This window comes from Neocloeon triangulifer, unplaced genomic scaffold, assembly GCF_031216515.1.
Source record: "Neocloeon triangulifer isolate White Clay Creek 2 clone unplaced genomic scaffold, ASM3121651v1 ptg000009l, whole genome shotgun sequence".
Taxonomy (NCBI): domain Eukaryota; kingdom Metazoa; phylum Arthropoda; class Insecta; order Ephemeroptera; family Baetidae; genus Neocloeon; species Neocloeon triangulifer.
The window spans coordinates 2264258-2278050 of NW_026775551.1; the positions used below are offsets into that span (position 1 = coordinate 2264258).

A 13793-nucleotide genomic window follows, 5' to 3' on the forward strand; every position below is an offset into this window, starting at 1 on the left:
GTACAACTTTGTTCTTGCTTTATCTGCGCGGCTATATTTCCGGCCGCCGTCGGCTTTCTTATCGCCCGCCATCCATCTCTGCGCCGACGGTCTGGCTCCTCTCGAGTGGGTGACTTCAATTTTTTTCTTCCTTTTCTTTTCCTCCCTAGCTCTTCTTGAACCGATGCTCTTATAAGGCACCGGCCGCGGCTAATCAGAGCATCTCCGATCGCGCAGATTAATTCTGCCGCCGAAAACTAATTAATTATTAGCGAGAAAAGCATAGCACGCTTGGTATGCTCGTCATATATACTCTTTTTTTCTGTCCTCCGTGCCTGTTTTTGCGCCCCCGCGTCGTTAAACTTTCGGGGACCACCTTGGAGCGCTTGCCATTTTATTAATGAATCCCAAAGAGGGGAATTTGGTGCTCATTAGTGTGCGCCGCCGCGTGTTCGGAAATGTGCGTATATTATTCGCGCATATTATCTGCCGGAGTTAATCACCTCAAAAGTTGGATGTGCGTCGAAGGAGAATTAAATTATATATTCCGAAATGGAGAATCCCTTGCGCGTGCTGCGCTGACTATTTCTGTGTGGCAGTAAAAATATAAAATATGATGCGCTTAGAAATACAAATGAGCTAGGATGGAAAAAAAGCAAAAATCTGATCGTTTTACGAGGTTGCTCGCATGAAAATTTATGGCTCATAAAAATAAGTAAAACCCCGAGTGCGATAAACGTTTCTCTCTCGCTGGCACTTTTGGAGTTAATTAAGGTCGCACATGGTTTAAATATTTTTGCACGTCGCTCGCTATTAATGTCCAGAGAGAAAGTTAATTTTTTATGCTCTGTAATATTAAATATTATTAATTTAATATTACAATAATAATATTTTTTTATTTTATCTTTTTTATTAATAAAACAGTATTAAATTAAATAAAGCTATATAATTTTTGTAAAACTAGTTTTCATTAATTTTATTTTTTATTTCTATAGGTAACTGAAAAATTGCAAAATAAGTAAATTCTTTACATTATAATCCTTTATATTTTAAGCTAGCTTAATTAGAATTAAATACAATTCTAATGATAGATCTTATATATACATATGTATATATTTATGCAAAATAATTTCTTTGGCCTTCTATTTAATGTTATTCAATAATTTCACTTTTTCAATTTTCAAACCATAAATCTTTATGGTTGCATAATGCGGAAGTTCTGGTGCAGCCATCAAACTGCCGTGAGATGTAATTCCGCACAGCCGGCATTCAAAAGAGAAGGTACCGAGGGAAAATTACATATTCTCCGCGTCAGATGAAAAACTCTCGCTCGAAATGCAAAGAGAGCAGAGCTGATTGCGGCAAAAAGACGCAGATTTTCGTTCGAGCAGTCTCGTGGGATTTGCGTGGCTGCAGAAGCCGCCGGAGAATTCAATAGCGAAAGTATAAGAAAGGAAGAAGAAGAAGAAGTGCTGCATGAAAAATGTCTCAATTTGCAGCTCTTGCGGATTTCACAATAAAATATTCATACAACGAGAGGAGCCTGAAGTGGCGCAGCCGGGCTTGATTGCGGCGCATTCTGCTGGTGAGAGAGAAAGCATAGAAAGGACGTCGTCGTCATTAAGGGTGCGTTTTCTCTCTCTCGCCCCGGCCACTCGCATTCAATTTGCCTCGGTGCAAAACAACAACCACTTGGTCCCGACCGCGCGCATACATTCGCTGCTCGTCGAGAGTTTGTATATTTTTTTTAGCATGTGTTTGCCGAGCGCTCTCCGCAAAACAAACAAGCAAACACCTTTCCGAGATCTCACTTGTCGCCCGCTGCACACTCGTGCATGCAGAAAAAGCTCGGAAAAGTGTAACAAACCACGTTGCTGGAAAATATGCAAATTCGTGACTTCTTTTTTGCTCGGCGGTGGAAAAAATAAATTACTCTCTTGTGATGAAATTCATGCATATCAGAGAGAGAACCGAGCAAAAGCCAAATGTCTTGCTTGAGAGAGACTGGCAGTATTTTGCATTTTGCGAACAGCCAACTTGAGAAATTTACACAAATGAGGCTGGTGGCCTAGGCTGAATTCATCAGCACGTCCCTCGACGCTTTCGCACTGATGGAATAATTTAGTCGCCTTTAGCGTCATGCATAGCAAAACTAGAGAAAGACTCAAATTACATTTTATATAAGTAAAAATGAAAAATCCGAGAATTTTTGTGCCTTCGATATTCACAAATTCAACCAAAAATTAAAAATCTTTAAACTTTTTTGCTGAAAATCAATATTTTTGAGCTCAAATCAATCAAAAACTTTATTTGATCTTTGCATGTAATTTGCTCGAATAAATTTCAAAATATTTAAAAGCATGACTGATATTATTCCATTGTTCACTAATTTTATGTACATGATTTTTTGCAATTTAAGCAGAGCAAAACAATTAATTAAAATAATAATAAGTTATGTACAATTTATTTACAAATTATTTTAAAGGTGTATGATTTTTTAAATTTTTTTTCAATAATAGCTCACAAGGTAAAACATATATTTAATTACTATTTTAAGTTAATCAAAATCAGAGGTTTGAAAATGCAACTTTGCTCTTTTAGGAAGAAAAATAATAATGAATTAAATTTAAATTTTTTATTTGTTTTTGAAATCAATAAATTTTCATGTTCCACTGACATTTTTCTCTGTCTAAACACAAGAATAAACAAAGTGGAAACACAGGAGCAAAAAAGTGAACTAGGCATATAGACGGAGACAAGTGTGTTCCGCCTTTGCACGTCGCCTCTCCATCCGTCCAGCCGGCGGCGGCGGCGCGTCTTTTCACATCTTTTTTCTTTATTTTGGCCTAGTGCGAGGCGCCGGCGATATGCAAAGGACCATCTATCTGAAGAGACACGACACAGCAGCAGAGAGACGAATAACAAACTCGATGAATATTTTAGCAAGTGGGTGACCGCAGCAGCAGTGTGAACATACATTTCCCTCGACTCGCTCTGCTTTGATGAGACCAGAGGAGCATCAGAGCGAGCCAGAGAAGAGCGTGTGTTTGATATCAAAACCAACTGAGCTGGTGTCTCGGCTGCATCTTTAATCTCACCTTTCGCATTTAAATGCCAACCAAGACACGGGAGACACGCCACCGTGTCCAAAACTTTTCGAAAAAGGCTTGGTCAGTCTTATGAAGAAAATTCCTGTATGTTTTTTTTTATAATTTTTTGATTCAAAGAAAAAAAAATAAACAGTAAGAAGATAATTTTGAGTTTACTTTTAACGTCAAATATTTTAATGAAGATATTTATAATTGTGATTAATTTTTTCTTACTTTTTTTAAGAGAAGAGAAGAAGTTGGCACCTGAGGAGATTTTCATAATATATATAAGTGATAAAACCAACTGAGTCGCCGTTATTGCCCCTAAATTCATTTGTCCTAAAACCAATATCTTCATTTGCCCTAAAAACAAATGCCCTAAAATGAAATGTCCTAAATTTTTCACTCCAAATCCCCTAAAAAGTAAATGTCCTAAAAACATTTGCCCTAAAAGTAAAAAAATCTTTGACAGCCCATTCTGATCACTTCTAGTTAACCTTTAATAAATTTTTGTCAACCTTCATCGATAGGGGAAAAACAAAATTGTATAAAAACTGACTATTTCATCTTTCATCGGAAAAATAGACTAAAAACAAAAACTAAACACTATTTTGCACAATTCAAACAAGCTTTAAAATATATTTTTATTCTCTAAAATGCACAATTCAAAAAAATATTAAAAAGAATTAGTGGTTTGCTCGCAGATATTATACAGAACTGGATATTTAGAGTTTAAATGGTAGAAAATTGATGAAGCTTTGTTTATTAATTTCGCAGATTAAGGACAAATGCATTTTCGGGTAAATGCATTTTATGGGAAATGAAAAAATAATTTAGGACAAATATTTTAGGGGAAATATTTTAGGGCAAATAATTTTAGAAACATTTAGGAGTTTTGAAATTAGGGGCAATGCGGGTCTCCCAACCAACTTTATCCTTGGTTAATTTTTTTAAACTGCTTTTCTTCAACAAAGATAAAGCGCATATTTTCTTTGATTTTATTATTTGTGTTTATAACTTACAAAGCGAGGAAATTTATTTATTTAGTTTTTGTTTATCAAAGCTTGAGAAAATATGAATTTTGTTTAGGTTCAGTTGAAAAAAATATAGTCAAAAAGAAATTTAACAAGTTTAATTTTGTTTGCATTCGACTTGCGTAGCATCACATCGATCCTCTCGCAGTTGCCAAAAAGAGGGTCAACAAGTCGGAACTTCTGGCGCAGTCTGTGAATAATAATCATCCGACGCAGGCCCGCCGCCTCTCGCCGAACGTTAATTATTCACAAATGATTTAATTGTTTTTCAAACGGCGGCTCTCAAGGCAGGGAGAAGTTATTTCCCATGGTTATTCTCTTTGTTATTTCAGCAGCAGCCGCGCGCTAATGGGATGTTGAAAAGTTTTCCTCTCCAAAGTTGCACTGCGCTGCACATCTTGAAAATTCGAGCATCAAATATTAGTATTTGGGGTGCGTCCGAGAGCATAACCCCTTCTGCTCGCAACGTGTGTGCGCGTTTTCTTTTCGGTTGTCATCGTGCTTGATGCGAGTACGGCTGTTTTCCCAACCACCAAGAAGTGTGTTTGCACACAACGCACATTTGGTTACCGCGCGCTCTTTCTTTCCATCTCTAATGCCTTCATCTTTTATTTCCTGTTTGTGTTTGACTAGAGCCGGATTCGTCTTTCGTTTATATATTTATTTTGCGCTTGTCCCTTTATTTCTATCCTTTGCGCGCCGAGAGAGAGATGATATTGTTTGAGCGGTTTGTTTTATCGTCACACACACGAATTCTCTGCTCGTCTCCCTCGCCTGCTCTCATAATTCAAACACACATTTAAACGAGAGAGTGTCCCTTTTATTCTTGTGTTTGTGTTGTGTAATTACATTTTGTTTGTCTTTGTGTCGTCACGCATTTTATCTCGGCTGCACCAGACGCGAGAGAGCAGTGCTTTTGCAATCATTGCTCTTCCCTCCTGCAAAAGTGAGCAATTTTATTCACTTGCAAAGTTTTACTTTTCGGCTTTAGGAATTAAATTATTGATGTTGAATCAGATTTAGAAATGTTTTATTGGAATTTTGCTCCTTTTTTCACTTTCAGTTCCAGTTATTTAGAAAATAGATAATTAAATTAAACTAAATTCACTTTGAAATAACAATGGCAATTTAAAGTATGTTGGTTTTATTTATAAAATATTTTGTCAGATTGGAAAATGATGATGAAAGTATCGGATTAATTGATGAAATCAAAATTTCGCAAAATGATAGTTTGGTTTCGCAGTTGCTGAGTTTGATGTAAGATGTTGTGTTTTTCATGTATCTGAATGGAGAATAAATAAATAAATAATAATAATTTTGAATTTCAGAAAATCGATTTTTAGCACATTGACAGAATAACATTCTCACTTTATAGTTAAATTTAGAAATCAAGTATAATATTTCCAACGCAAAACGCAAAATAAATAATAATTATTGCAGAAAATTGCAACTCTGTCAGATTCTACCTTTATTGAAATTGTTCTTATAAAAAGAATGTATAGTGATAGTTTATATTTTGATAGATTCATCAAAATTTCATTAATAAATTTAACATCTTAGGTAATTTAATTAATCATTTATCTAATTCATCTATATAATATCATTTTAGTATTTTCTAATGGTAATAAAAAAATTTCTGTTCTATAATATTGAGCTAAAACTCAACTGGCAAAGTCATTCGACTGGGTAAAATCATAATATATTATTAGAAATTTCCACACCTTGATCATTATTATTATTATTAATATTTTTTTTTTGTAAATTTAAAATTAGCCACTATTTAGTCATAGAACATAATTCAGAAAAACGGACGCAACTGATATATTTTGCATGTTGCATTAATTGTTGAAATTTAATGTTAAAATTGTAGTTTTATTAAAATTTATAATAAAAAATTATAAAATCGTTAAAAAGGGACTATTAAAACACAATATAATATTGCTTCTCTTAATATTCTGTTTAAATAAAATATTTTTGTTCTCTTAAGATCTGTATAAAAATTAAAGCACACTCAAAAGCCAATAAATTTTCACGACTTGTCTGACACCTCAGCTGTTTCGTGCGTGCGATCTTGTGAGCGAGCGAGGATATTTCACAGCGTTTCCTCCCACAATTCAAAGATCACGTCAGCCGCGCCTGCCTTTCGAGCAGTCTGGCTGTCATATCTCGAGACACATATCAGCAAGCTGGGAGGTCCTCGCAATTGTGTGTTGATGTGTTTTTACGCTGACAAAAAGCAGCCAGTTCCCCCTTTGATCTGTGATTAGAAACGAGCCTTGCTGATCGTTCAAGGGCAGGAGAAAAAAATCGGCAATAAAATCCTTATTGTTTTTAATCGTTAGACTTTTTATTTTGCAGAAATTATTATTCTGATTCACCAGAAAAATTGACCAAGCTGCTTAAATTTTGCAGTGAACTTGACATGAAAAGCCATCCACGATAATGAAGAAATCCAAGTTGAAATATTAAAATTACCAGAAATTTATTATCTTTTGAAAATATATAAAAGCAAATAAAAGATTTGAAAAAACTTCAGCTAACAAATACAGATGTTAAAGGAAAATAGCTAAATGTAAAATAATTAAAATTAGTTTTCCTCTTATCATTTTATTTAATATTAAATTGATTGGAATGCAAGACATTTAGATTCCATCAGAAAAACTGAAATGATAGAAATTATCCTTTATAAATAGCATTTTTTACATATTTTCTCTGATAAATTATCTATATGCATGCCTCATTATATTTCTGCAATGAACCTTAGATTGATAAAATTAATTTCAGGTGAATTGTCAATCATTTTAATTGAGCATCGCATGGCAACGATTGACCGCTCGATCTCCAATAACCTATCAAGTCAAACACTTGAATGTATTTCTGCCTGTCTGAGCCAATTAGTGCTGATTAATTTCCACGATCGCACCTGAGTAGGCCTGCTTGATGCAACATGCGTGGCGAGAGAGATCATGTGGCCCCGGCAGTCGTAAAGTATCAGGTGGAAAGAGGGAGTTTGTTTGCTGTTATTTCAAAACCTCTTGTTATTATATCGCACACACAATGAATTGTCCGCATGCAAACGGAGAGAGAAGTTGGAGTTGCTTTTGCCCGGCCTGCTGAGAGAAGCATTCGAGTTAAATTACAAGCCAAAGTTAACAACGCTCGACTGCTTGTTGCTCGCTGCGAATTTATACAGCAGGCCGGCCATTCTTACTTGCAAAACTTAGATTGCCCCTCACAATGGGATCCGAATAATTTATTGCCCGATGTAAAATGAATTCTGCACAATAAACACGACGGTCCTGAGTAGCTTCTTGCACCAAGTTTGTGCAAAGCAAAAGGCCCCTTGGCTGCAGCACAAATGTAATTCCGACGTAACGACAAAATCGCGTATCCCCGCGGAGACTGCGTGGTCAGTTTTGCTTTAGCTTTGATACCGCATGAAATGTCATTAATTATGCCTCGGCAAAAACGAAAAATAAATAAAATAAACGCTTGTAAGGTAGAATGTTAACTTAAATATACCTGGATTTTGAAAAACACTATAATACAATTCTAAATATCTGAGGGAAACCACACATTATTGTTTTTAAATTGTTGTTCGTCAAATCAAACTCCATAAATAGTACAAACATATGAATATAACATTAAACTCAAACGGTCGTGAAAGCAATTTTCATTCAAAAACTAAATTTTATGTATAAAATGAGGCGAGTTTGATCGTCCGACGGATTCCGAGAAGCCGAGAACTCGCTGCATTCAAGTGCGATTATTGATGAGGCTATAGACTTTGAACAAAAACTGACTTCTGATTCGTGTTCCTGGATGTCGAAAACATAGGAAACGACATCAAAAACATAAAAATTAGGCATATTTAAAATTAACCCCAAAACCCACCCCCAGGGGTAGATTGTGGATTTCAAAATCGACTCTGATCATAGAATTGCATATTATATATGATAGTTCCTCATTCCTGGAATGTAATTGCTTAATTTTAATGCAAATTTAGGAAAATTAGAGGCGTTTAAAATTTTACTACCTCAAAAAAGGGCCAAAAAACCACGTTTTTTTTAACTTCCCCTGTAGATATCTCAAAAACAAAGAAAATACATATCACCAAAATTTGTAAACCGATGTAAAATTAAATTTGGAACATTTTTCCTGTGGAAAAGATTTAAATATTTTTGGTCCTTCAATATCTGGCGGCGTTTTTAAAATCTCATCAAAATTTTAGTGACCTTGAAATTTAACCTGCAACCTTGACGCTTATAGCCGAATTTAAGTCCATTTAAGTGGCTTTCAAACGGTGTCAAGTTTTTTGAAATTGTTTCACTAGAACCCGAGATAATTGAGTTTAATGGAAACTTTATTTGTGCAAAAATCGCCCCTTTGAGCCCCTGTAAAATAGGCAATTATTCCTTCCTTCTTCTCTTTAATTGTGTCATAAGTGATATGTTGGGATATTGGACTAACTATATATGTTGACCACCTACCCTAAGGGTATCACCATGCCAAGTTTCATCCAAATCCAACAACCCATGCCAAACACTGGTCAGATTGATTTGGAAATGGCCATACATTTTGCTAAAATTTCATTTTCAATTAAAGATTTTTGAAAAATATACAAATTAGTTCATTAACTCCAATTCTTCCACTTTTTTTAAATTATCAAGTAAAATAATTTATATTTTCATTCTTCTGTGTATATTTTTTTTCTCAGAATTCTGCTGCGTTTGTTTCAACGTTTCAAATATTTAAACGAGCTTTCAGTTGATGAGAATTTCTTCCAGCAGCAACCGCGTGTCCAATTTTCTCACTTGGATCCCTTTCTAATGGCGCACACGCGCGTCTTTAAGACAATTCCTTCAAGTGCGCGACAGCGAGATGTAAAACAGACACACCAGTTTGCTGTTTTCCGTGAGCCGTATTTTAGTAATTGCGCCGCCGCGTTGTTTTCTGCCGAGCTTTTAGTGCTCACTTGAGAGCCTCTCAAGAATTGCAGCTGCCCACCAACATCAAGTAACAGAAAGATATTCTTTTCCATTCCACCCCAAGCACCATACTGGAGCATTACGTGAGCTTGTGTGTGCTAATGCGCGCAGGAAGTGTGATAAAAGTGTGCACACATTAAAAATCCAAACTCAAAATATTACACACGCCGTTGAGCGCGTGGATAAATTTAAAAGCAACAACACGACCGGCACATGTATATATTTTAAGTGCAACTTATAATGTAGGAAAAGTTGGCCATGTGAGTGGAGGGCTCGTGCAAGATTTTGATTTATGCGTTTGTTTTAAAATCGACTCGCTTTTCGAGCTGCTTCCTTCTGTCTGCCGAGGAATGCGTTTCTCAACAAGTTTTGATTTATTCAACGACGTCTGCAAAGACTGAACGTGGAGAAAATTTAAAATATTGAAATAATTTTGAAAATAGAAAATTTTTAGGAAAAACAGCAGAGAATAATTAGGAATAATTAAAGGAACCTTTTTATTCTATAAATTATTATTTATTTTTCCTGAATAAAAAATCTACATAACTATTTTGATATCAAAAAGCTAAATTAATTGAAGAACATGCCAAAAAAAAAACGTATGCAATTTGCCTTTTAAGAGATCTACATAAATTTCTCTCTCATTGACATTTACTATTTAAAGTACAAATGCCTTTTCTAGAGACATTTTATTGAAGTGCCTCATGAGACTGACGTACTATATTTTTTGCAGTTTTTTGCTCTCAATAAATTCCAGGAAAAATCCATTAAAAGCGTAATATTCATTCGAGTGCTGCAATAAAATCGCTTTCTGAGAGGATAAATGGAACATTTTACGTCAAGTTGTAATCCGAGCATTGGCCGAGCGATCGAGCAAAACGGAATATTGCCCGGAGCTGACTTTTTGCATATCATAAAAAGGGCTCGTGCACGACAAATTTGCATTATATACTCGCCAATATATAATAACTCTCCATAAAATTTCGATTGGAGAAAAAAGAGCAGCGACGCCAGTCCGAACTCACAATCGCATATGCAGCTCGCCCTTGGTCATTCATTCATTTCATCGCGACGGTAATCCGCTTATAAAATATATCCGCGGCTGCAAAAAGCCCCGCTCGTATTATGTTCGGCGATATTGGATGTGCTGCGTGCAGGTCTCAATATTGAACGAGAGAGAAATAAATAATACCGAGAGCTATTGCAGGGAATGTAATTTTCGGTGAGGATTTTGGAAAATTGGTCTGGCAAATGCGATGAGATTTGAATGACCTGCTCATCCTATCCTGTCTTTTTGATCGTAATTCGCAATATATATTATATGACTCGGAAAAAATTCTCTTATTTTATATTTTATATTATTTCTTATTGTGAGATGTAATTGGAAACAGTATAGAGAGAAGTGAATATATATTATACAAAATAAATACAGTATTGAATATTCGTATTCAAGAAACAAAGTAAGTGGAGAGGACAAAATATGTTTGTAAAAGTGTGTGATTTTACTTTCCACCCATTTTAATTTCTCAGACTAGCTTTTATCGTCATCATTATTGCACATTTCCATATAATTTACCACGTATATGACAGCAGAATTATTTAATATTAATTACTTGGCCACAAAATTAAGTGGTATGTGCGTGTTAATCAATAAATTAATATAAAAATTTAAAACACCAAATAACAAAGTGTTTTGTATTAAAGTAGTAGATAAATTGAAACATAAAGAAATTAAGAAAAAATTAAAATTTATAGCATTAAATAATAAATTAATAAATTGATACATAAATGATACAAAAATTAAATAAGAAATATTTTTTATATTTTCTCAAATTTAATTTTAATATTATTAAAATTTATGCAGGGGGATTTGATTAACATTAACCACTTCAAGAGGGAACCAGAATTAGACGGTTTTATTTGAAGATCTGAGCAAAGTACATTAATGAGAAAGCCCTCGGAGCCGGCCTGGCTGGTCAGTAACGGGGCAGCGCCGGAATTTAGATAAATGATGTTATTGATTAAAGTGAATTAATCTTGCTTTAATCAAAGCCCTCGAGCTCTCTGCACGGCCGGACGGATATATTTAAAAAAAGCTCGTCTCTCCGGTCAGGGCTGCTGCGTGCGCGGTGCTCTTTCTTTCATCATCAATATTATATGCTCCGCTTTTTCTTTTCGGAATCACCCACCAGGCATGAAGCAGGGGCAATTTTAAATGAGATATCACAGAGAAATAACGTTCTTCTGAATAAATTACACGAGTTCTTTGAAGTTATTATTTATATACTCCGCGTTGTCTAATTGTGTACCGACGCACCGCGATAAAATGAATAAGTGAGAATGAAAGAAAAGAATTGTAAGGAAAGTGTGTCTGTATGTGTGCTTGAATCGAAATGGGCCTCATTTGATTTATCGCAAGCACGCCAGTTTTAATGAGATTTCTTTAATGAGCTGCTATTCGAGCGACGGATGACTGACATGGAAAATAATTAGAAGAGCCTTGTTTTGAAAAGCGCGAGACTTTCTCGTCTGCTCTCAGAAATATGAAGTGCTCATTACTAAAAATATTGACGCGGAATCTATTTTGAAAAGTATCCGGTCACTCTAGACAAGCAAAAATATTATTAAGAGTGTAATTACTTATTTCATAAAGAATAAGGTTTCAATTTTTTAAGATCACCATAGAACCAATAAAACATTATTTCATTCGATCATTGTCGATCATTAATGCGTTTTTCCTTATTAATATTTTAAAATGTTCAAATTAAGATTAAGATGATATAAAAGAAAATATCTAATCTAAATTGGGGCTTTCTAATCAATTTGCAACGGGGCAGCTCGGTTTTAATTTTGCAGAATGTTGAATTTTCCTAATAATCAAATTAAATTGAGTTAAAAACAGAAAAATTGCAACCCATATTAATGAAATTTTAATTATTAATAAATAACAAAAATATTTATGTATTTTTAAATACCCAGCACGTCTTATTATGTACTAGAGAGGAGGTGAAGGTGAAGTTTTATTGGATTGAAATACCTGCATGTCCGACGTACCTGATGCTCACTGTCAGAAAAGGTGATTGACTGCAAGTTCCCTTTTTCTCTCTCGACGCGCGAAATTTGACGGCGAATAATTGAAATACTCGCGAGATCGGTGCCGCCGGTGAATAGCAATCAGGCGGCTTCGCTTTTGGTTTTCATGCAAATGAGCCGCTCTCGTCGGTCGCCAAACAATGGGCCGCAGATATAGCGAGACAAAAAAAAAATGAAATAAAAACCGCACTCGTGCCGGTAGAGAATTTGCGCGCAGCATGCAAATGAGCATCGGTGCGAGTTTTGGCAGCGATTCCAATTTCGCAGGTTAATTGGCAGCCATAATTTATCCAAGGGCGTGTGCAGTTTGCATTCTTTATTATGTGTATCAATTGCGAGGCATCTCTGAGCGGGAAAAGGCAGGTAGCCGCGCTGCTGCCGGCCTTTTGCTCTTTTTCGCGATGAGAGATCGCGGTCGCAATAAAACAGCGTCATCCGCGCAAATGGGCGCAGATTATCATCGCAGAAGTTTAATTTATGTGCATGTGTGGGTTTTATTACGCTATTATATTCGGGCACAACTTCTTGCACAGCACGCGGCGCCCGGTGTCCACCTTCGAGAAATGGAACCAAACATGTAGAGAGGCGCTAATGTAATTATAGGATGGAAAACTAAAAAAAAAAATTTTCTTAATTTTTGTGGGTTTAAAAAAATTTACGTATCTTTTTAATCATACAAAAGATATTCACAAACTGAACGAGAAAACCAATGCTCAGAAAACGAATTATAAGTCCAAATTTCAACTTTTAATAGGAGATTTTCAATCTTTTCAAAATATTCAATCCATGTTAAAATTTCTTCTGAAAAATTAAAACAGAAGCCTGGAATCACTTGGAATACTCTGAAAAATTCTACACGATACATCTGTACATTAAAAATTACAAAAAAATCACTCACGCAAACAAATTTACAACATTTATAATAACTTTATTCAAAAATGTCAATGGAACTTGTGACTGCATGAAAAAAATACAAAATTTTCTCATTAGTAATAATAATAAGAATTTCATAAATCACACAAATGGATTGTTGACGTGTAACACAAAAACTAATATCAAACCAATCAATCATATTCAATCTGTTTTTTTTTTGGGCTAAAAATTATATGAATTTGATCGAAGCTGCGTAAACATAATTCGGCTGTTTTAGAAATATTTATTCTATAATTTATAATTTTATAAATATTAATTTAGTATAAGTTGATGAAAATATAAATAAACATTTAAATGGAATTGAATTGCAAAATTTAAATTTTATTTTTGTTTATTAAAATTAAATTCTTCCTATTTAAGGACTTCTTATTGACAAAGTCAAATCAAGTCCTTGCAACAATATTAACAGATTTTTGCCCTTGTTGAAAGACAATTCGAAATTTTAATCACCATTGTTGTAAAGACTTAATTTGACTATGTCAATAAGGAGTTCTTAATTTTTTATTTTTTATTACTTCCTCTCACTTAGTTTTAGTTGGGACACGACAAAACCCTAAGGTTTTCAAAGTACCAGCAGACCGCAGGTCGCCTTTGGGGTCAGTTGTCCTTTATTTTCTCATTTTTTCTTTGCGAACGAGCTTCGCCCGGTTTCAATTTTTCATGAAACCCACCTCGAG

The 13793-nt window shown here is 34.8% G+C and overlaps 1 protein-coding gene across 1 annotated transcript in view; it reads left to right on the forward strand.

Moving 5' to 3' along the window:
* LOC132195242 (netrin receptor UNC5B) overlaps positions 1-13793 on the forward strand; it is a 179788-nt gene that overhangs the window by 55402 nt on the left and 110593 nt on the right. The gene's annotated exons all lie outside the window — the stretch shown is intronic.